Genomic DNA, 24230 nt, shown 5'->3' on the forward strand with positions numbered 1-24230 from the left:
CATATACCCTATTATAAAGTACTTACAGTTCTAAGAACTACCTTATGGTATCAGAGTATGAATCTAAAACCCAATGTTCGAAATATTTTCTCATTGCAAGCTCATCGTCACTGCAAAAATCACAAGAAACCTAGGTGTTCATCTGTCACTATGTGATCGGTTAAATAAGTTAGGGCATGTCCATAAACGGATTCCTATTTAGCCACTAAAAAAATGAGATCTATGTATACCGATTGGGAATATTATCTCCACAAAAATACTAGTGAGAGAACAAAAAGGATAGTATAAAGAATTACACAGCATGACCTTGCTTTGTTGAAAACATTTTAACAACATGTGTGTATAAAGATTTATGTGTGTATGCTTTCATAAGCCTAAAAAACAGTTTAGAATGATACCCTTACGCACTACTGACAGTAATTATCTCTGGGAAATGGGGCTGGAGAATCAGGCATGATGTTCACTTCTTTCTGTATTGCAGAATAAATATGTGAGGTTGTGAACTCTTTCACTTCATTTTAGTAATCTTGTGTATTTTCCAAATATTCTGAAATAAAAATTGCTTCTCTAAATTTTTTTAACTGTTGAAAAGCTAGGAAAAAATCAAAACACCAGAAGCCATTTGTAAGTAAATACAGCAAGCCTGTGGAAGAGTTTGCTGAGGTCTTGGCAAAGGCAGAATCAAGACTAGAAACAGAAAAAAAAAAAAAATTCCACCACCAGTGGAATTCCAATACTATAAGAGAGACAGAAATGTTTACAAAATTCTTAAAACACTAGTGGGAAAAAATTTTAAAACTGCTGTTAGCAAAATTACAAAGAATCATGAAAACTGGGGCATTTGGATGGCTTAGTTGGTTGTGTTCAATTCTTAATTTTGGATCAGGTCATGATCTTGGGGTCATGAGATCGAGCCCCACATCAGGCTCCATGTTCAGTAGGGAGTCTGCTTGAGATTCTCTCTCCCTCTTCTTCCACTGCTCCCCACCACACTCTCTCTCTTTCAAATAAATAAATAAATCTTTAAAAAAATCATAAAAAAACAATCAACTCTGATGTTTTATTTATTTATTTATAAAGGTTTTATTTATTTGTGAGAGACACAGACTGAGAGGCAGAGACACAGCAGAGGGAGAAGCAGGCTTCCTGTGGGGAGCCTGATATGGGACTCAATCCTGGGACCCCAAGATCACCCCTGAGCTGAAGGTAGAAGCTTAACTGCTGAGCCACCCAGGGATCCCAACTATGACGTTTTAAAGAGAAGCCCACTTTAAGTCGGACAAAAGTTGGAGGTGACATGATCTTATAAACCATTTAAGGAACGAGTACAGAATATTTTAATCCAGATGGAAAGTGCAATTCTTGGTACTGTAATTTTTCAATTTGGACTCAATAAAGATAATCATAACTGTCATATGTGAAACACTTAACATGGGCAAAATCTCTGCCAAGTACATTATATGAATATTCCTCTAAAAAGCACACCAATCTCAGAGGAGGTGCAGGTGCTACTTTATTTGCATTTTGTAGACAAAGGCATTGAGATACACAAACGTTGGTGTTTGTATATGTGCTTTATAAGCCTAAGAAACGTAACATTAAGTCACTGGTGAATGTCACTGGAAGTCAGTGGAAGAACCAAGACTCTAACTCATGGCCATCTGATACCATTGCCTCCACCTCCAGAGTGGCAGCCATGGGCAGAGGCTCTCAACCTCAGCATCAGATCCCTGTGCTATATATATGTATATGCTATAGCATATAGTCTCAAATTTTAAAGAACATTTGATCAAAGTGAGGAGGAGATCCACTGTTTATATTATTATTACCTGATAATTGGTATATACAAGCTTACATAAAACCTGCATCAGTTCATTCTTTTTTTTTTTTTGCACTATTACAATATCATTGACTACATTCCCCAAGCTGTAACATTTATCCTCACAACTTACTTATTCTGTAACTAGAAGCCTGTACCTCCTTCTCCCCTTCACCCATTTTGTCTGTCCCCCCAAACCCTCTCCCCTCTAGCAACCATCAGAATGTTCTCTTTCCAGTTTTTTAGTTTGTTCATTTCTTTTCTTTTTTAGATTCCACATATAAATGAGATCATATGGTATTTGTTTTTCTCTGACTTATTTCACTTAGCTAATATCCCCTAGGTCCATCCATGTTGTTGCAAATGGCAAGACTGCATCTTTTTTATGGCTGAGTAATATTCCTGGGTGTGTGTATGTGTGTGTACCACTTCTCTATCCATTCATCTGCTGATGGATACTTTCTCTGACTTATTACATGTACTGTAGTGCCCTTAAGGTCCTACTCAGTCCATGTTGTCACAAATCACAAGTAGTAGGATTTCCTTCTTTCTCAGGCTAAAAAATGTTTATAAATATATTGTGTGTGTATATATAGGTATATATACACACACAAATATATATATACACATACATATATATCTATATATATACACATCTATATTTATTTATAAACATATATATACACATATCTATATAGAGATGTGTATATATAGATATATGTTTGTATATATGTTTATAAATATATTGCATACAATATACGATATGTACAATACACAATACAATATATACAATATACAATATATTGTATATACACACGTAGGGTCCATATATCTTTTTGAACTAGTATTTTTGTTTTCTTTGGTAAATACCCCATCGTTGAATTATGGGCTTTTTATGATCATATGGTATTTCTATTTTTCATTTTTTGAGGCTCCTCATTGTTTTCCACAATGGCCATACCAATTTACATTCCCAACAACAGCACACGAGGGTCCCTTTTTCTCTACATCCTTGCCAACACTTGGCAAATAAGAAATAGATAACTATTTCTTATCTTTTTGATTCTAGGTATTCTGACAAATGTAAGGTAATATCTTCTTGTTTTGATTTGCATTACCCTGATGATGAGTGGTGTTGAACATTGTTTCATGTGTTTGTTGGCCAACTCTATGTCTTCTTGGGAAAAATAACTCTTCAGGACCGTTACCCATTATTTAATCAGGTTATTTGTTTTTTTGGTGTAGAGTTGTATAAGTTCTTTATATATTTTGGGTATGAACTTCTTATCAGATATTCATTTGCAAGTGTCTTCTCCCTTTCAGTAGATTGCCTTTTCATTTTGTTGATGATTTCTTTTGTTGTGCAAAAGCTTTTTATTTTGGTGCAGTTCTAATAATTTAATTTTACTCTTATTTCCCTTGCCCAAGAAAACATATTTATAAGAATGTTGGTACTGGTATCTGTTCATTCTTAAATGAACTTCCCAGATAATTTTAAAAAATATTGGTTCCCAGCACTCTTGGGAATGTGAAATAGAGAATAGGTATTCCTACCTTGGCAATAAGCAAATAGGAAAAATTAACATAAAATAGAATTTGCTCAATATTCAGAATAACAAAGTGGTAGCCACTTCATCTCAATTTATATAATCTTGGACATGTAGGATCTATTTTATTTTTATCGTGCATTATAGAGAGAAATAGATATATAGGAGATTTAATTCTATATGTTACATTATTTAAAAAGTTATACTTGCATTGATGTAATTTTTGGCTTGTAAAAACTTTAAATAACAGGCAACTCAAACCAGATTCTTCAATCGGCATAGAATATTCTGAAATTGCTACATAGTCTGTTTTTTAGTAGAGTGTCAGTTGTAGGTTACAAATCATAACCAGATGGGATCAGCAACAGGAACCAGGGTAAGAAGTTGAATCCCTTGTTGAACACTTTGGCCTAGAGATTAGTTGCTCCAAGACCATCAGTTGACAGATTTCAGTGATCATCAGAGCCTAGGAATCTAGATTCCTAACAAGGGGGTCCAAGAGCTTTGGACAAGGTCCCTTCCATGTGGACTTGACTACTGAGTCAGTAGTGTGACTATGACCCAGGGATGCGGCCTAGCACTATGTGGATGTGGTTCAGGGCAGAGAGCCCAGATGGACCTTGCATCTCCCTGAGGTGGGAGCACAGAAGCAAGGTTTCTGTGATTTAAGTTATCTGGTATTGATATCAAAAGAACCCCATCTATGATTCTTTAAGGACTCCTACATGGTAGAAGAATGGATTTTGCTAAAGAGTGCAAAATAAGGCAAATGGTGTTGTTGGTCTGCCAATCCTTCAAGGGAGCCAATTTATCCGGTCCAGGGCCTGTGCCCTTGATGAAGTCTCTTAGGCTGGTGTGCTCCACAACCCCCATCGGGGTTTTCAGCTCCTACAGTGAGGTGGGACTAGTTCCTTCCTAGGGTGGTTAGGAGTAACAGATGAATCAGAAACACCTAGGACAATTCCTGACCAAGACTCAGTGATGTTAGCAGTTTTTATTTTTATTAAATATGAATTTTTCTTCAGATATTATCCTGACACTCCCCCAGTTAGACTTCCCTGATTTCTCTTTCTGTACTGGATCATCAAAGACCACCTCCTCTCCTGGCCGACCACTCTGTAATTTTGCATTACATCATCATGCAGCCCCTCCAAAATGTCTAGTTGTCTCCCCTACCGGGCAGGCATTATTGTAATGGTGGGCAGTGTATTCTTAGAGCTGGCACAGTGTGCTGCATATAACCAGGCACTGATACACACTTAGCAAATGAGATAATTAGCAATTTTAAGGGCTCTCTTTCTTCTTAAGAATTCAGGTTTTTCTTTTTCTAATGTGGAAATAAGCTTGGAAAAGCTAAAGCAAGTTTTTGTGTTCCTCACCACCACCCACACTGTTCTTGATGGCTTTATTTATTTTGTACCCCAAGAAAACTGATCAGTACCATTGCATTAGATAGCTTCATAATATAATCTCAAGGACAGCTCTGAATAGTTTGCAAAGTAATCAATGATATCGCTGTGAAATTGTTGCCCGAATGAAGAGCTCTTCTCCAATGAACAGTGAAGTAACAGACAGTTTTCTTTGTTAATACTTTTGTGTCTAAAGAAGAACCTGTTATCTGAAGCAGTAGTAAAAACTTTTCTCAGCAGGTGAGAGCTGTCTAAATTTGTTTCCTAGCAACAAGTTCCTCAAAGGAACTGAAGGGCACACAATTTCAGGAGAATTTTCAGTACACTTTTTCGTTTGGAGGAGAGGTAAGGGTGGGTGTTACATGTCAGAGCAGTGTTCCTAACTTCTGGCAGTCAGTGACACATAGCACATCTTGTTGAGTCACACTATAGGATCTATCTAAAACCGTCAACTCAAAAATGCATCAAGCCCCCTATCTTGTATAAAGAACCGTGAAACAGGAATTATGCCAAATCTTTCTGGGCCCAGTAGTTCAATAATTTAACAATGTGTCACTCTAAGACCATCACCCCCAACCATCTCCATGAACAGGAAATAAGGGATTAGGTGGCTCACCAGAACATTTAGGGATTTTCCAGTGTGGATGTTGATCTAACTTGCATTGTACTCAGCAGTTGGAGAAGTGAAGAGTGGAGGGAGACAATGTGAGAGAGAGCTATGGGGCAATGGTATGGTGCAGATTACCAAGAGAGGAGACATTTTACCCAAGCAAAACTCTCCATAGCCACCTTTCTAGCTCCAATTCCATGGACTTATTATATCTTCTTACTATGGTTTTCCAAAATGGACTTCTGTTAATAACAATACCAGTAAAACACTAGATAGGCCAGCCTTATGTTACTATTTTACATGTATTACCTTATTTAATTCTTACAACAACCCTTTGAATTAGCCACATTATTATTTCTATCAATCCCGGAGCATTGAGTCAATTTGCCAAAGTCACACTATTACTAAAAAATGGCAGAGCTTGGAAAAATATTTCTCAAGAAAGTGAGTAATCTGACTTATCCAGATCCATGTGGGTGGCATGGCAAGATCTTTCTGTAGGTCTGAGGACACCATGACTTGACTGTTCAGTCTTAGAGATGACCCAGAGTCATGTGAATCTCAGCATGCAAATTGTTCATATCAATCACCAGGACTTACTTGCCATTCCCAATTAAATCTACTACCCTGAAAAGGACTCCTTTGGATATAACCACAATACATCCCCCTCCCCCCCCCCAAAAAAAAAAAAAACAAAAAAAGGATTTGGAAGCAAGCTGAATTGTCTGGTGGGCTGCCACACTGAACAAATTGCCTGCACAATTGGCACACTCCTTCCCAGCATAGGCACAGTCTAATTGTTTCTTCTTTTACTGCCATCTTGAATAAGGAAAAACCTGGCACTGATTTCAAGTCCCCCACCCCAATACTCCCCAGAAAAGCTTTTTACTTCTTGGAAAAGAAAACTTATCCACTTACCCAAATAAGCACGAATTGAGAAGATCATAATTTTTAGGAGGAGTTTAATTTAATGGAACAATGTGTCAGAACTGGGCCTACGAGAATGAGGTGCAATGTCAGTATGAACCAGAAGCAAGAGAATGATGAGTCTCAGCCATTGACCTAGGTGACTAGACCCCTCATATTTCTCTGTCCCCAGGATCAGGCACAGAATACCAAGGGAGCATCAAGACCCACAAAACTCTAGGACGTCCTGGGGCCGATTGCTGATCATGCAGTGAGAGGTGGCAGTTGACTTCCATGTTTGATTTGTGGGCTACTTCTCCCCAGACCTCCAAGAAGCATGTCCCAATAACAGTGTTTTCAGTCACCTGGCTGTACCTTCAAAGGCAATCCAATGCCTTTCTCAGTGGGAACAGGTCACTCTACATTTCTTTAACACGCTTGTTTTGTTCTCTTTGTTTCAGAGGCTGCCCTTTAAAGACAGGCATTTTACTTGCAGCAAAATGTAAGTACATTTCCTCCTTGAAATGGTATCTATTTCTCAGCTGTGATTTCTAAAACCTCCTCATATTTACGGCTCCCATCTCACATTACTGCCTTTTTAAAGTCTGGCTCAGCAAATGAATCTGCCATTTCACACTGCTGGTTTGTCTAGCATCGTGCAGCATTTCACCAATCCTTTTGGTGCATCCCGATCAGGGCTGCTACTCCATTGCATCTGAAAAGCTAGAAAAAAAAAAGTGAGGAGGAGAAATGAGATAGTCTTCTAGGTGGGACGATCACGTGGCACCGAACATTTGAATATTCAGCTTCTCTCACACGACTAATTTATTACTCTTTGCCCAGTTGTTCTTCACAGTCACAGACTGTTTCACATTTAATAGTGTGGTAGTTATCTTAATAATGCCTTCCTGTGTGTACTGCGTTGCAGCCCCTCTGTAAACTTGGGTTCTTTTTAAAATGAATCTCCCATGTATTATGTTTCTTCACTCTTGGTACTCTTAGTGTCCACAGCCAAATTACAGACCCCCCTCTCGTTTAAAAGACCAAATAAAATTACACCAGGTCCGAACCGGGAGTTCAAGATAGGAATGTTCCATCTGTCTCTGGAATAATTTAATAATACCTGAGTTCAAAAAAACGGGATAGATGTGAATTCAATATAAAAATAGTTCAAAAGTATTTGAACTACTAGCTATTCAAAAGTCGTTTATATGGTAGTGAGTTGCTTGACACTGCAGGTAAGTAAGCAGGAGATCAACAACCATAAAGTAGAAGGTCAAGCCAGAATTAGACAGTCTTGGGCCCAGGAAAATCTAAAGGTTTCACACTAGTTACACATATTATATGGGCTCTGATAAATTCTCTTTTGAATCATTCAGTCCCTAAGAAAACAATGTATTGCAGCTGAACTGCAAGAAAAACTTACTTTTTTGCTGATTTCCCTGGATGATCTCTTTGGTTTGCTCTCTAGAATAAATTGATCCCATTGCTATATACCAAATATTCAAACACCAGCATAAGCAACATTCACCCTTAAAACTGTTCAGATTTCATGTTGAAGTATTTATTATGCATTCACTGGAATTTTTTAAAATGTCAACTTCTGGATTATATTGCTTTGGTCTTTATTGCATTATCAAGACACCTGCATGTTATGAATGTTTTAAGCAGCTCTTACCTATAAAGTCATGTTAGATTTTATGAGCTGTCTCCCTTTTCATGTGCTATCCTGAGGATTTTATTTATACAAATGTTAACTTTTGACTGTATTCTTTCTGCTGAACATGCCAATTGTTTGGGAGAACAGTCTGTATTTACCTTCTTGCATATTCATATTCAGGAGCTCTTTCTCACAACTGTATCTGTCCATTTAGGTTTATCACCGATTTTAAAATGATTTAATGTTGTATACTAAAAGATATTCGGTTTCTATTCATGGTGAAAATTGGATGAAAGGCAATTCAAGATAGCGCTTGCAGTCATTAACTGCAAGTATGCAACTATAAACACATATGTGACTATTACTTTCAGATCTCTTTATCAAGATGTTGCTTGAGAGCACCATGTATCTCCCATGTGAGGGGGAAAATGGAGAGCTGTTTCATGTTAGGAGGTTAATTTGTGATTGCTTTAGTTTCACAATTTTTTTTCTCTCAAGGACAAAGTTCTCGGTGACCTATTTTATTAAATACTCTGAGAAGTAACCTTGCCCTGGGTTTAACACCATCCAGACAAAAAGAGGTCTCCACACCTCTCCATGTCATCTCTGAGCAACTGGTGGAAAGTTGGTCTGACCCACGGAGTCATGGAAACGCATTAAAATCACTAAGCAATTGTGACTTGGGTTCGTTTTGGCAGCCAGGCTCCCATGAGCCCCTCCGGAGTTGGCATTGCTCCTAATGATGATTGTATTATACAACCAATACAAACGTAAAACGACCTAATCAGCACACATTCAGACAAGGCTTGATCTGTAGTGAATGGCAGGAGGCTTTCCAAGTCAAGGGCCTGGAAATGTGTATGGGCCACATAAAATCCCAGCTCTGCTGAAGGAGGGCAACGGTAGCCAAGTTGGGAAGATTTGCCCCATGGAGAAAGGGGGTGGGTGATGGAAGGGACTCAGGACAAAAACTCAGAAGGTTTATTATGTCTGAGTCCCACATCACTCCCTTAGAAGTGGTGCGATTTTGAGAATGTTAGTTAACCCCTTAGTTTCTAAATATCTTTATTATGAGTAGGAGAAAGAAAAAGGAAAGCCCTTTTTTTCTACTTCTGTCAAAGGATTGTTGGGATAAGCACATAAAGTAACATTTCAGAGTCTGTCATCTAAAAATGCTTTGTATCTTTAAGGGATTGTTGTTCTGTCCTTACTGGAGGCCCTCTTTGTCTCAGTGGGAATCCCAGGGATTCTGGGGGGGGGGGGGCACACTTTGGGCCTTAAAATCAATACCACACAATAGAATAAAATAGAACCATATTGGGCCAAAACAGGCCCCTGGAAAGACTTGCACCCACATTTTTTGTTTCTTTTTAACTACAAATATTCTTTGGGACCACTGCCTCTGGTGGAAGAGAATTGTCTTCTGGGTGGTATGGGTGAGAAAGTTGCCAAACAAACCTGAATTATCCAGAGGCCTGTAAAATGCGCAATTGCTTTTTAAGAGGCATGGTGATATTGTGTGTTCCTTTCGATTTTTGGCAGTAACGATTTTCTGCAATTTGTGGTTTTGCAATTTCTCTTTACACAGACAACACTCTGGCTCTCATTCAATGCCCCACTGGTTGGGGGGAAGGGGGAGGGGAGAGAGAGAAAGAGATTCCCTGGGGCTCTGACCACTCCAGAAAAAGAAGGGAAATGTTAATGAAATAAGTCAGAAAGAATGCTCGAGACTAGTGGAAGCTGGTTGGTTAGCAGGGAAGAAACAACTTTTACTAAATTGCATGGTGTAGTTGGGATTTTATCTGAGGCTTTTGTCGGCTGGGCACAGGTCTGTTCCCTTTAACTCTTCTTGACTCTCCACTGAGCCTTGTCTGATTGCAATCTCAGCCTCTTCTCTTTGTTTCCTGTATTCTACTAGCCTGGAACAGGCCCTTCTACGGGTTCCCTTTGGCTTCCCCTGTCCTTGGTGGGATTCACTTGAAATACTCCGTCCCTAGGTGTCCTAGGTGTTATTTATTGCATTAATAACTTGGTCTGTGTAAATTACCTGAAGATCCATGCACCAGGATTTTTGCCCTCATTCCAATTGCATTTTCTTCTTCTTCCCCAAGGCTGAAACACTCTTCACAGAGAATGGTCTGTGGCCCACACTGCAGACGCAGCATGCGTAGGTAGCGTTTTTCTAGACCAGAGTGCTATGTTCTATTTCTGTTCATCACCTGTGGAAAGGCTTTGCTGACTTTACTTTTTATGACTGCTAGGCTCTGTGCTGAAGGATTTAGAGCTGCATCCAGTAAACCTCCTATTCCTTCTCTGTTCACTTTGTATCAAAACAGCCGCCCGCTGCTTCCCGCCAAGCAGATTCTCTGGGCTTATGCTCCTAGTTCCCAGGCTTTCTCTGCACAGAGGCAATTGCACAGGCCATCTATTTCCTCTCTCTTCATGACCCTAATGTCACCACTTCTTTTGCTTCTAGAAGGAATATAAAGATAATTGCTACTCATATGTTAATTGTGGTTTTCATGTATTTGGGGGAAAAGATGATTTTCTCGTGTATGTATTCTAAAAATTTAGGGAATTGTTTGTGCTGTGCCATTATAAATATCGGGATTTTCATTTTGAAAGATGGTTCAACAGGATGCAGTTCAACAGTCCACCGCAAGCCATCCCCCAGGACATCCTTTCTAGGACCCCACTCCCTAGCCCATGGAAGTCCAGCCCATTTTTAATAGCTCAACACTTCCAACTTTCTTTTACTAACCTGAGATAACCTTCAGGTGGTTTGTGCTAGTTTTGCCTTCTGGAGCAGCTCAGAAGTTGACTCCTTCTTCCACATGACAACCCTCCAAATATTTTGGAATCTGATCCCATATACTTTCTGAGCCTTCCTTGTCCAGGCTAAACATCCCCAGTTGCTTCAGCCATCCTTCATATGACTTGGTTTAGTTACCCTTTCCATTTGCCCTAGTCACATTTTTCAATGTCCCTCTTCAAATGTTACAGCCTGAACTAAAAAAAAAAAAAAAAAAAAAAAAATATACTGCCAAGATGGCTGCCCATTGCAGAGCTCCAAGAAAATAAAAGTTCTCATTCTGAACATGTTATTCCTATTACTATAACCTAAGAGTACATCACAAATTTTAATAGCACTTTAGTCCTGAGGTTAATCCTGAAGCCTCTAGATGTGCTATATAAAAGCTGCCAGATTTTTTCCAGTCCTATATTTATGCACTCGGTTTTGAATACTACACAAACCTGTACATTTATTCTTTTGACACTAGTTTCAGGATACTAGTGGAAACTGTTAGGAGCCTTTTGAATTTAAATTACTTTAAACCTAACTGTTTCAGTTTTGGGACATACTAGATTTGCCTCTTGACTTCATTCCAGAGATTGATAAAAACAGTGACTATCTGGGTTTTAAGCTTTTCAGAGATGGAATCATGTTTTATTCATCTTCATCTTCGTCTCTCCTGAAATGTCTGTGACATTCTGTTAAACAACCAGATGCTCAATAAATGTTTTAATGAAATCACTCAACAAAATCTGATACAGGCAGCTTCCCGACATCCTGACATAGAGCTATCTTTAGATTGATATCAGTGCCCTTTGGAAACTAAGAATAAGATAAATTTTACGTTACTTTGCTAATGTTGGGTAATCTTGTAGCATTATATAGTTCACTAACAGTATGATCTTCAGGGCTAGATTGCCTGGATTCTAATCTTACTAGATTTTGCTAGCTATGTGCTTTGGAGCAAGTTACTCTACCTTTCCAGGTCTGTGTCCTGATATGTAAAATGGTGATATTAAATTATTTGTATCTGCCTCATAAGGCTATTGTGATGTTTAAGCAAATCAATCCATATAAAGAATGTAGAACAGCTATCAGTAATATAAAACAATAATTAGTGGTAGTAATAGTTGTATTGTCACTTTAATTGTTATTGTCAAGCTATGCTAGTATAATTACACTATCATAAGAGGAACAAAGGCAACTTGACATGATTTAGTGAACCCATATTGACTCCAAATAATAATTTTATGATCAAAATGTTTATGTAACCTAAATATAACTCAACTGCTTCATGGCCCTCTAAGTTTAGGTATATATTTAAAGGAAACACAAAAATCTAAACAATGTAAATTTTTATTAAAGTTCCTCAAAGGGAAAAAAAAAAAAGTTCCTCAAAGGGGAATTGTATTACATTCCACAGTGAAATATTCTAAAGACCTTTAGCCAAAGTTCTTATAGTAGCTGCTCAAAAGTCTTGCCTTTTTCTCTCCCTTCTGCTCTTTATTTTATTTTTTTTAATATTTTTTTAATTTTTATTTATTTATGATAGTCACAGAGAGAGAGAGAGAGAGGCAGAGACATAGGCAGAGGGAGAAGCAGGCTCCATGCGCTGGGAGCCCGACGTGGGATTCGATCCCGAGTCTCCAGGATCGCGCCCTGGGCCAAAGGCAGGCGCCAAACCGCTGCGCCACCCAGGGATCCCCCTTCTGCTCTTTATAACAAAATGCTGGCAGAACACCTTGCTGGCTCAGTTGGAAGATCATGTGACTCTTGACCTCAGGGTCATGAGTTTGAGCCCACATTGGGTGTAGGGATTACTTAAATAAATAAAACTTGAAAAAAAAATTTTTAAGCCTTTGCTCATGTTGCTTCTTTCCTCTTACATCTTCTCTTTCAAATATGCCCAGTTCCCAGGATTAATAAATTGCTAGTCTATTTTCTGTCTCTAACAATTCCATCTTTTTTTTTTTCTAAGATTCTACTTATTTATTCATGAGAGAAACAGAAAGAGAGGCAGAGACACAGGCAGAGGGAGAAGCAGGCTCCATGCAGGGAGCCCAATGCAGGACTCGATCCCGGGACTCCAGGATTACGCCCTGGGCTGAAGGCAGGCGCTAAACCGCTGAGCCACCCAGGGATCCCCGAGTTTGTACTTTTTGATTCCCTTTCCCTTTTTCCCCCACCAGCCCCAGTCCCTGCCTCTGTATCTATGAATGCTTTGTTGGTTTCTGTTTGTTTGTTTTTTTTTTTTTTTTATTCAACAAGTTTCTGAGTTTGTTTTTTTTTTCCACATGTAAATACGATCGTACAGTATTTGTCTCTCTGTCTGGCTTATTTCACTTAGCATAATGCTTTCAGGTCCCATCTATGTTGTTACAAATGACAAGACTTCATATTTTTTCATGGCTGAGTAATATTCCAGATAGATAGATAGATAGATAGATAGATAGATAGATAGATAGATAGACTGACATCTTACATGTTCTTTATCCATCCATCAGTGGACACTTAGGTTGTTTTCATATGTTGGCTATTATAAATAATGCTGCAATGAATGTGAGGATGCATATATCTTTTCAAGTTAGGTCTTTATTTTCTTTGAATAAATACCCTGAAGTATAATTACTGGGTCATGTGGTGGTTCTATTTTTTAATTTTCTAAAGAACTGTTACTGTTTTACTGTTTATGGTTCTAAAGAACCATACTGTTTTACACAATGGCTACACCCATTTACATTCCCACTAATAGTGTACTGTGGTTTTGATGTGCATTGATGTTGAGTAGCTTGTCATGTACCTGTTGGCCATCAGACAGAAAAATGTCTATTCAGATCCTCTGCCCATTTTTCCATTATTTGGGGGTTTTTGTTTATTGTTGCTGTTGAGTTGCAGGAGTTCTTTGTATATTTTGGATATTAACCCCTTATCAGTCATATGATTTGCAACTATTTTCTCCCATTCAGTAAGTTGCCTCTTTATTTTGTTGGTGGTTTCCTTTGCTGTGCAGAAGCTTACTAGTTTGATGTATTACCTTTGTTTTAATACAAATTATTTTATTATAAGTTTTTATAATTCAATTTTTAAGATTGGTGATGTTTAACAAATAGCTCACAAATTCCTCAAAGTCTAACTGCCACTTGTAAACTGGTACAAGCCATTTCTAATACACTGGCCCTTTCTCTTTAGACAGAAGTGGGAGGTAGGAAATGACAGAAGTGATGAGGTATAGTTGTGAATATTGACAGGTAAAATTTTTCCCAACTGATAAATTATTCTTTTTTAAAAAATCTATTTCAGAGTTTTACCAAAGATCAGAAATTGTTTCCTATGTATTCAGAAGTCACTTTCTAGGGACGCCTGGTTGGTTCAGCAGTTGAGCTTCTGCATTTGGCTCAGGAGATGATTCCGGGATCCAGGATTGAGTCCCACATCGGGCTCCCTCCAAGGAACCTGCTTCTCCCTCTGCCTGTGCCTCTCTGCCTCTCTTTCTCTGTGTCTCTCACGAATAAAGAAATAAAAATCTTAAAAAAAAAAAAAAGACGTCACTTTCTACCTCCCTCACCATTAAAATATGTTTTCGCCTTTAGTATTGATTATTGACTTCAAGATTCTATTATTCTGGCTTTTCTAAACAATTTTTGTAGACTACAAATCAGAAGCTAAAGTTAAAAGTGAGTAAGGAAGAGATGATTGTCGGAAGATAGATATTTAATGAAATCCACAAACAGAAAACAAAGTTTAATTGGACTTTACACTAACTTGAATTGGAGCGGTCCATAAAAAATGAAGAGCTATCAAGAACCAAGGCTTCTTTTCATGGTATTGCTTACTTCTGTATACCATGTTCATTTTACTCCTCAGATTGGCATATGGCCCAAAATGGCAGGCACAGATATCAAAGAGAGGACATTTTAGCTCTGCTTCCCACTCGGAAATACACATCAATTCCAAACATCAAGAAATCTATGTGGTTCAGATCTTTGTTCCTCGGTAGGCCACTGACCAGCATAAATGGGATTTGTCAGTTGAAAACATCTCTAGTTCCTTTAGCGATGGCTCCAGCAGGGTTGTGAGAAGGAACAGGGTAAGATAAGGAGTATGGGCAAGGATAGCACCCACAGCATAAAGCTATGAACAGACAGACACAGTTGGCATTTTTAGTGAAATATCTATAAATCCCTTCATTAAAAAGAGAAAGTGGTATTTCAAACAAATAGGAAATAAATGTAAGGACCATCCTCATACTATTACTCACATTTAATTAATTTTAACATTTTCCAATATTTGGTCTTGGTTTTTATGGATATCATTACATTTTCATATACCCCCTTTCTTGATCCTATTATGGTCTATCATTCTTCAGAAAAAAAACACAATCCTGGGTATTTATCCATGTTTTGTTTATTGATGAGTGATATCCACAATCTTTTAAGTTTTCATAAATGATGTGCCATTCTGCACATTTTTTCCAGTCAACATTATGCTTTTGAGTTTTATCCAAGTGGACATATGGCTCCAATTATTTGCTCAAATACTAGATAATTTTCCATTGTATAAATATAATACTATTTGTTAATTCATTCTCCTATTGATGAACAATTAGGTGGTTGCCAATTTTTGCTATTAAAAAAGTGCTTCAATGATTATGCTGGTAGCCCTTAGACACCTGAGTAGATTTTTCTCCAGGGTACCTAGAAATGAAATTGTTGGGGTATAAGGTATGTACCTCATAAACATTGCTAGATAGTGCCAAGTTGCTCTCCTAATGGTTTGCATTCATATGAACAGTTTCTGTGAGTTTCTGCTTCCCAAATCTTTGCCAACATGTTATTTTCAAACTTCATATTTTTCCAATCTGATAGGTATAAAATGATGTCTAATTTTCCTAATATTCAATTTCTTAATTTCTAGTGAGGCTAAACATTTTTCATTCAGTTATCCTCTTTTATGAATTGCCTGTTCACATCCTTCATTATTTTTAAACTAGTTGCTATTCTATTTTTATGGATTTGTAGAAATTATTTATTCTGATGGTAAATTTTTGGGTGTTATATATAAATGTCTTTCCCAAGCATTGGCCTATCTTTTTACTTATGTGTACTAATTTTTATTATGGAGATATTTATATTTTAATGACATCTAAATTATTGAACATTTCACTTAGGGTTTATTTCCTCCCTATTCTAACATTGTACACATATTCTTCTGCATTTTGCTTTAAAAGTTATAAAGTTTTGATTTCCAATTTATGTTTTTGATTCATATGGAATTTATATTATATATGGTTTGAGATGGGGATCTAAATTTAAATTTTTCTCTATGGAAAACCAGTTTTACTCTCATAAATAGTCCTGATTTTCCCCCATTGAATTGTTATACCGTCTCTGTCATAAACTTGGTTTCCATATATATCTAGATCTGTTTCTGGGAAATCCAACTCTGCCCAGTAGTCCATTGATCTATCCTTGCACCTAAGACACATTATCTTAAATACTCCAGCTTTCCGTTAACTTTTAGTATCTGATAGGGCAAGATTTTATACCTTCATCTTTTTCTTCAATATTATGTAGCCTAGGGCAGCCCCGGTGGTGCAGCGGTTTAGCGCCGCCTTGAGCCTGGCGTGTGATCCTGGAGACCCTGGATCAAGTCCCACCTTGGGGTCCCTGCATGGAGCCTGCTTCTTCCTCTGCCTGTGTCTCTGCCTCTCTCTCTCTCTCTCTCTCTCTCTCTCTGTGTGTGTGTGTCTCTCATGAATAAATAAATAAAACCTTTAAAAAATATATCATGTAGCCTATTTTTTGCCTTTTACTTTTTTAAGTGATTTTTTAGTTCACTTTGTCAGTTTCCACAAAAATTTCTATTAGAAGTTTTATTGCCAGGAAGCCCAGGTGGCTCAGCGGTTTAGCGCCACCTTCAGCCCAGGGCGTGATCCTGGAGACCCAGAATCGAGTTCCACATCAGGCTCCCTGCATGGAGCCTGCTTCTCCCTCTGCCTGTGTCTCTGTCTCTCTCTCTCTCTCTCTCTCTCTCTCTGTCTCTCTCTCATGAATCTCATGAATAAAGAAATAAAATCTTAAAAAAAAAGAAATGTTGCATGCTTTAAAAAAAGAGTTTTATTGCAGCTGCATTGAATTTATGAATTAATCAGGAAAGTTGACATCTTTGTTATTATTACTATATTTTCCCATCCATGAGTATGATATAATGTGCAGAATATTTGATGTTTTTATGAGCCTCAAAAATATTTTGTTTTTCCTATAAAATGTTTACATATCTTTTGGTATACTTATTACTAAAGTTCATTTCTGTGTGACTTATCTTTTTTCTATTTTATTTTAATGCTTTGTTTTTAATCCAGCAACCCTACTAATCTCTCCAAAAGTTGTAATGATACCTCTGTGGATTATCCAAGGATTTTCTACAAAGACAATCATATACTCTTCAAATAAGACTAATTTGGTATCATTCTTTCCAAATTTTGTGTATTTGATTTTTTTTGTTTTGTTTTATCTTATTTTTGTGGGCTTCCAATTATGTTGAATACCAAGGATGTTTCCCATCCTTGGCTTGTTTCTGACCTTAATTAGAAAATATTTGAAATTATACTATTAAGAAAAATGTTTGCTATATGTTTTGGCTAGATGATTTCTATTAGGTTAAGAAAGACCTTTTCCCATCCTGTTTACAAAAAAAGAAAAGTTGAAATTTATCAAGTATTTTCCAGCATCTATTGAAATAGCAATATAGTTTTTTCCCTTTTAATTGATTCATGTGTTATGTTATATTCATAGATTTTCTGATGTTCAACTATCATTGCATTCCAGGCATATTCCAGTCAGTAGTGGTCTTTAAAAATATATGGATATGCAATTTAGAAGTGTTCTATTTGAATATTTTCATTTATAAATAAATAAATAAATAAATAAATAAATAAATATTTTCATTTATGTTCACTCATGAGAATGCCTATCGTTTTGTTTCCTTCCTTCCTTTCATTGTTATTTACATACCTAGCATTTCGTTTCTTTGTGCTTTGGAAATGTTACATATATCTTACTTTTCTTAAGACTTTCCTCTCTCTCCCTTCCTCCATCCTATATTCCTCATTCCTTCTTGTCTAAAAGTTTTGCTGTTATCTCTACTCAGCCCCCACTCAGGACCCCCAGTCCAAATAAATCTTTAATAGATGTTTATGCTCCTACCCCATCGTGATACTGGGGATATCCAAGACCCAAGCCCCCAAACTAGTAAAATTTGGCTCAGTTATTGTTTATCAAGCTGAATCTATGTTATACAACCTCCCTAGGCCTCCAGTCCCAAGCAACAGGTGACATCAACCTTTTTCTTTCTCCTTTGACAAATAGGGAGGACCTACATTACCTCCTGGTTTCAGGCAGTAAGCCTAGCTCTAGATTCCCACTTGACATCAAGCATTTGTAAACCCCAGTAAACTATAAGTACTGAGTTCCTAGTCCTCCCTGATTTTAGTCCTTCTTCATCCTGATCCCAGATTGAAGCGCAGCCAGAGAGCTTCACTCCTGTACTTGTTTTTCATTTTTCTATTTTGTTATCTACAGAGTTATTGATTTTGCTTGTGAACCAGGCTGTATCTTTTTACTTTTTACTTTGATTTACTTCATTAAACTGAGTCCCATAAACTTATATAGTTTTCTGGGGGGAGGGAGTGGAATGAACTGAGATAATTATGATTTTTTTAAGTGCAAAGGATAATAGCAGTAATAGGAAACAGTAGTGTAAAACTGGTGCATGGTCTCTGCCTGCAAAAGCCTGTCTTTTCCTTTTTGCCTACCTAAATCTGAATCATCTTTCCCTGGTTACTTATTCTAAATTCTGTATTATATTCCTTTAATTTAATCCCATAAACATTTATTGGGTGCTGTAATATATTAGGCATTATATTAGCACTAAGAATGCGGTAATAAAGGATATGGGCATGTCCCTGTCTTCATGGAACTTATATCTAGTATGGAAATAAAAATTTACAATATAGTATAATAAGAATACTAATGCTATGGTACTTACAATTAGAGCATCCTGTTTAACAATTGACTACATACTGATTTTTATTCTAACTATTATATGTGGGTTAATCATGTGTTTTTTTTTTTTTGGTCTGAAAGACCAATGAAGATACCGAATATATATAGTCTATATTTCTCTTATTTCTGTCCATGATTTCACACACAGAAGCAGATTTCAAGGCACCAAAGACCATAGAGAGGTTGTTTTAAGTTTAGTTATTATTGCTTTTCATCAGTGGGCATTATAGAAGTTACAGAACAATTTGTTGATACAGTATAATCTTAAAGTCTGAGAGTTAGAAAATGGCTTGGAATAAAACTGTTTATTCTAGCTAACTTCCCAAAACAGTCACCACATTATCTTGTCTCCATGTTAAGTTAATTTGATGGCTAAAGTAACTTCATTACTTATTTATAAAGCACCTTATCTTTTAAAAGGAAACAGACAGACCATAGAGAATCTCAATGCTACATCTTAAGACATTGTAAAATCTAGCAACCCAGATCATGAATAGATACCAGTTTAAAGTAACTCCAAGGAACTTCTAGCATATAATCTAGATTTTTCTAACATAAGCTGACATTCAATAGTTATAGTAGGAGACAGAAAACGCCAAGGGCTGGTGAGGAATTAAAACAACTGGCAGTTCTCATACACTGCTGGTAGATGAGGCATTTGGTACAACCACTGTGGAAAATTGGCATTATCTTCTAAAGATGGACATATGCATACCCTATAATTTTTTAAAGATTAATTAATTAATTAATTAATTTATTATAGACATAGAGAGAGAGAGGCAGAGACACAGGAGGAGGGAGAAGTAGGCTCCATGCCAGGATCCCGACGTGGGACTCGATCCTGGGACTCCAGGATCGCACCCTGGGCCAAAGGCAGGCGCTAAACTGCTGAGCCACCCAGGGATCCCTGTATACCCCTATAATTTAATGGTTCCATTCTGACATATAAATCCAACAGAAATGCATTGTGGCATATTAATACAGTGAAGTACTGTATTAATGAGAATATACAGTCTACTGCTACATCCAACTACATGAATAAATCTCACAAATAATGTTAAATGAGAGAAGCCAAACAATGGAAAGTGCTAATGTAATTGTTTAGTCATTATGAGCTCATAATGGGAGTTTTGCAGATAGACCTAATCTAAATTTCATAGATTTTTGCCTACTTGAACCTTGTCCATTTTATCTTTTCTTCCCCCAAATACTACCATGTCAGCACCAGATGGGTGCAGTTTCAAGTGATCATCTTACAGAATCTAAGTGATTGGAAAGACTATAAGATAGAGATTCAAAGCTGAGAGGTTTGTGAGCTAGGACAGGACATGAATGCCAAATGTTCAATGAGTGAGGCCTAGTCTTAGCCAGATACTTCGTGGCAATGGGAATGAGGCAAACAAGAAGTAAAGCTTGAGCAAAGACGCTAAGGGCCTATAAGAAAATCCAAATCAGAAGGGATCCTACAGCAAGTTAATGTCATCATTTGAATACTCAACCACCCAAAGACAGGAAAGAAAGATCATTTCATACTTGTGAGAAGGACCACAACAGTGGCAAAATAGGGGCAACATCTAGATCTGAAGCCAGACATTAGAAGATGTGGTGTTATGGGGAACCAAAAATGGAACTAGCTTACATAAAACTCTACAGATAGCCCAAGAAACTCTCAGGTAGATATACTGACTATTATATTTAAGGGATTAGGATGGTCGTGAACCACCTTCTCACCATGAGAACCAACTCAGGAGAAATGTTTAAAGGGCTGCATTTATTAGAATTGTACATAAATATATGCACCTTAAACCTGGAATTAGACTTTCAACCTCCAATTACATTAAGGGTATTTGAAGAATGTTTCTTATATTAAAATTTAAAACATAATTACCATGTTCTGTAATTCTTGTCTTTGAATACATTTCCAGTTAAATGAAACTTTATTGTACCATGGAAGAGAAGCCAGTTAGTCTCTAAGTTCAGCCATAGATCATTCCGAAATATCAGGGATCATAAGCAGAAGGGGGAGCGAGATGCTGCTTGGAGGGAAGTTCTGAGTGGCATACCTAGAATGTGGCAGTGAGACGGGAAGGGGGAGGTGACTTAAAAAAGTGGTGATGGGCTCTTCTCTACTCATAACCTGTAAAATTTAACATGTTAATTTTTAAAACATTAATCAAGTATGTATTATTTAGCAGACGCTGTGCTAGGTATGCTAAGTGAAGATATGATATATGAATAAAGACAGTACCTGTGTGTTAGGATCTTATATTCTATTGGAGACATCAAAGTGAAGATAGAGCAGAATGACTCGAAAGGACTAGTTTCTTCTACAACATTTGCCCCAAATGGAGGAGAGACCACTTTTTATCATTTTTCCTGAACTGATAGGATTCAAGATTCCTTAGTAGACTCCTTCCCTGTGTAACTGGTACCCAAAGTCACTTGCCCAGAATCAACTCTCTCAGTTACTCATAAGTTACTGTATTACAGTAGATCCTGAACCTCAGCCTTCAGAGTCCAGCCGCCTAAGGGCAAGCTCTGAGAGGCTTTCTCAATACCAGGTCATGAGAAAGCTGGAGGAGTGAGTGAGTGATATTACCACTTATCTTTAATGTGTTTTGAATTTGTATGCCTGAAGTTAGATACCGACTCCTTTCATGAATGCAGGCAGACTACATGCCGCCAGCAGCATTGGGCTAAGCATGGCTGGATCTAGAGGACCTTAGCAGAATGGTTATACCTGTGATTCTAACATGAGTATTGGGGTGAGGAGAGAGCTAATAAAGAGATCAAATTTCCTAGGATCCCCACCTTGTCCCTCTGAAGCTTTTCCCAACTTATTCCTCCGTACAAGAAACATTTAAGCCACACCTTTGCTTTGGGGAAGGTTTTTTATTTAGAGAAGGATCAAATAACTAACTTTTTATTCCATTAAAATTCCAATATACTTCCTTAGTCATAATAATTACAGTTTTTCTAATTACAATATTTTTTTTAAAAAAAGGCTTTAATAATATGAATATTTGAATTACCAAACACTTGCTGATTGTTTACTTGTCAGAGCCTCTTAAAATTTGCTGGATAGAGTTCCAAATGTCCCTATTTATATTTAAATTTTGATATTCAATGGTCCCTTTTTTTTTGTAATCTGCAAATTTAACTACATAATATTTATCACAAAGAAAAAGATTAAGAACACTTGAATTGAGTGAGAAATGTTGTCTAGCCTCCAGGAAACTTGGTGGCCCTTTGCCAGGCACAAGTCTTAGTGAAGATTTCACCAAATGGAGAGTGATTCTAGTATTTCAAGATGCTTTTTTAAAAAAACATCTTGGCATCTCAACACAAGATAACAACTTGACCTGGTGCCCAAGAGTGGTGTTTCCTGCTGCACTGGACTTATTGAAGGATGGTCCCATGGTGTAGTTTATGGGTGACCATAAATTTTCACTGGTAACTTTGACAGTTGGCAGCTTTTACATGTCAATTTTAAAATCCAAATCCCACATGTCCTGTGACTCCACTGTGATTCTTAAATTTTATCAGTTAACATTTTAAAGCTGATATCAAATCCTTAAAGTAACACTAATTTATCTGTATATGAGAGAGAATTTTACTTAGCAATGTTTAAAAGGAGAACACATTCAAGTCCTTTTTAATTATGTCATTAAAATGAAGACTAAATAGAAGTGGGGGTGAAGGGACACTATCAAGAGAAAAACAATGCTCTTAGGAAACTGAGGGACCCTACTTTTATTCTGAAATTTCAACACAAAACTGCAGGAGCTGTGCTAGTAATTGATTTCTGTAGTTTTGCTATAGCACTAAGTCATGTTTTATGGATTCTTTGAATAGGTGAGCTGTGTTGCAATTTATTAAAAGAGAAGACAGGCAGCACAAACCTACTAAAAGGTCAGAGAGAAAAAAAGCAGATGATTATTTCCTCCCCAGAATCAGGTTAAAATGGTCCTGCCTATCAAGATAGCATCTCTTTGCAGAAGAATATATTATTCAGCCCAAAAGACGGATCTATAATCAGCGTTACTCTTTTTCTATATTCCACACTGCCACCACCTTCTCTAATCAGATAAGGGAAAAAGCCACTAGTGGTTGCAAGGTGATTTCAGACTTCACTGGTAATATAACTTGAGATACAGACTGACTACCCAGATAGGGGTCTGCTTCCTAATTTGTGTATTTGGAGCAAACGTACCACATTCATAGCATCATGGGCAGAGGCTTCAGTGAGGACTGAACCAAGACTTTTTATCTGTTCTGTCTCCAAGAAACCAATCTCAACAAGATTAAGTCCCTCCAGAGACATACCATCTGTCAGCCTCTGACCCATCTCTGTAGCTCGATGGCTGCAGCTCAAGTTACAAAAACACACAGCTATGTTTGTTGGATCCATTTGGTTTCCATCCTTTTCTATTATTTTCTTTATAAGCCTCTTTCATATTTGTTCCCTAATAGAGCTTGTGCTTTGAAGAACTTAGCCTACTAAACAAATAATTAATAATAAATGTTGCCGTTTTTATGAATTAAAATGGGAAATTGCCAGTCCGAACTTTGATTTAGTTGACACAATCAGTGTTACTGTATGAGTTGTTACAATTTCATAAGGAAACAAAAACTTCCCATTTTCCATTAGACTTTTTAGAAATGTAGGCTGTTTCCTATTGGTATATATCACTAAAAATTATGCTAAAGTCTAATATATGAGTGTTAAGGGATAGCCATGCATTTTATAAGGGAGCTTCCATTCAGAGAACTTGAAGGATATTTAAAATCCCTACCTCTATCTTCCCATTTAGGTACAAGCTTCAAGCATTGGTTACTTATTCTAGAGTTGTGTTTAATTTTCTTCACCTTAAAACACACAGTTAATCTGCTTAAGTCAATAGAACATCAAACCAAAGTTAAAGGTCTGCTGTTTCAGGATGTAGAATGGTTTCCTTCTTAAATCTATGCTTATCACTAAAATCATATCTATCATTTTCCCATTTTCCATTCATGTTTATAAAATAATAAGAGAAAATGCAATAAACCACTCAGACAACTGACAAATGTTGCTTTGCAGACCATGATGGCATTGCAGCAGACACCTGGCAAGCAGTACCACACAAAGAAAATTTGACGTGTCTCTTTGACGAACTGAAGTACAAGTGTGAATTTGCTACAGGGAAGACATTTAGGGATTTTTAAATGTATGATACACAAAAATGCAGGTCATTTGAAAGTTTAATTTATAAAAGTTAAGCATGGCACGTATTGGAAGACACAAGTTTCCCACAAATATTCCATATGGTAGACCAGCAACCATAGGTAAGAAAACACTAAACTAAGTATTTCAGAGTTATACACCACAATTATTACCACTTACTCTGACTGAGCTTTCATTATGTGCCAGGTACCAAGAGAG

This window comes from Nyctereutes procyonoides, unplaced genomic scaffold (assembly GCF_905146905.1).
Source record: "Nyctereutes procyonoides isolate TBG_1078 unplaced genomic scaffold, NYPRO_anot_genome, whole genome shotgun sequence".
NCBI classification, from domain to species: Eukaryota; Metazoa; Chordata; class Mammalia; order Carnivora; family Canidae; genus Nyctereutes; species Nyctereutes procyonoides.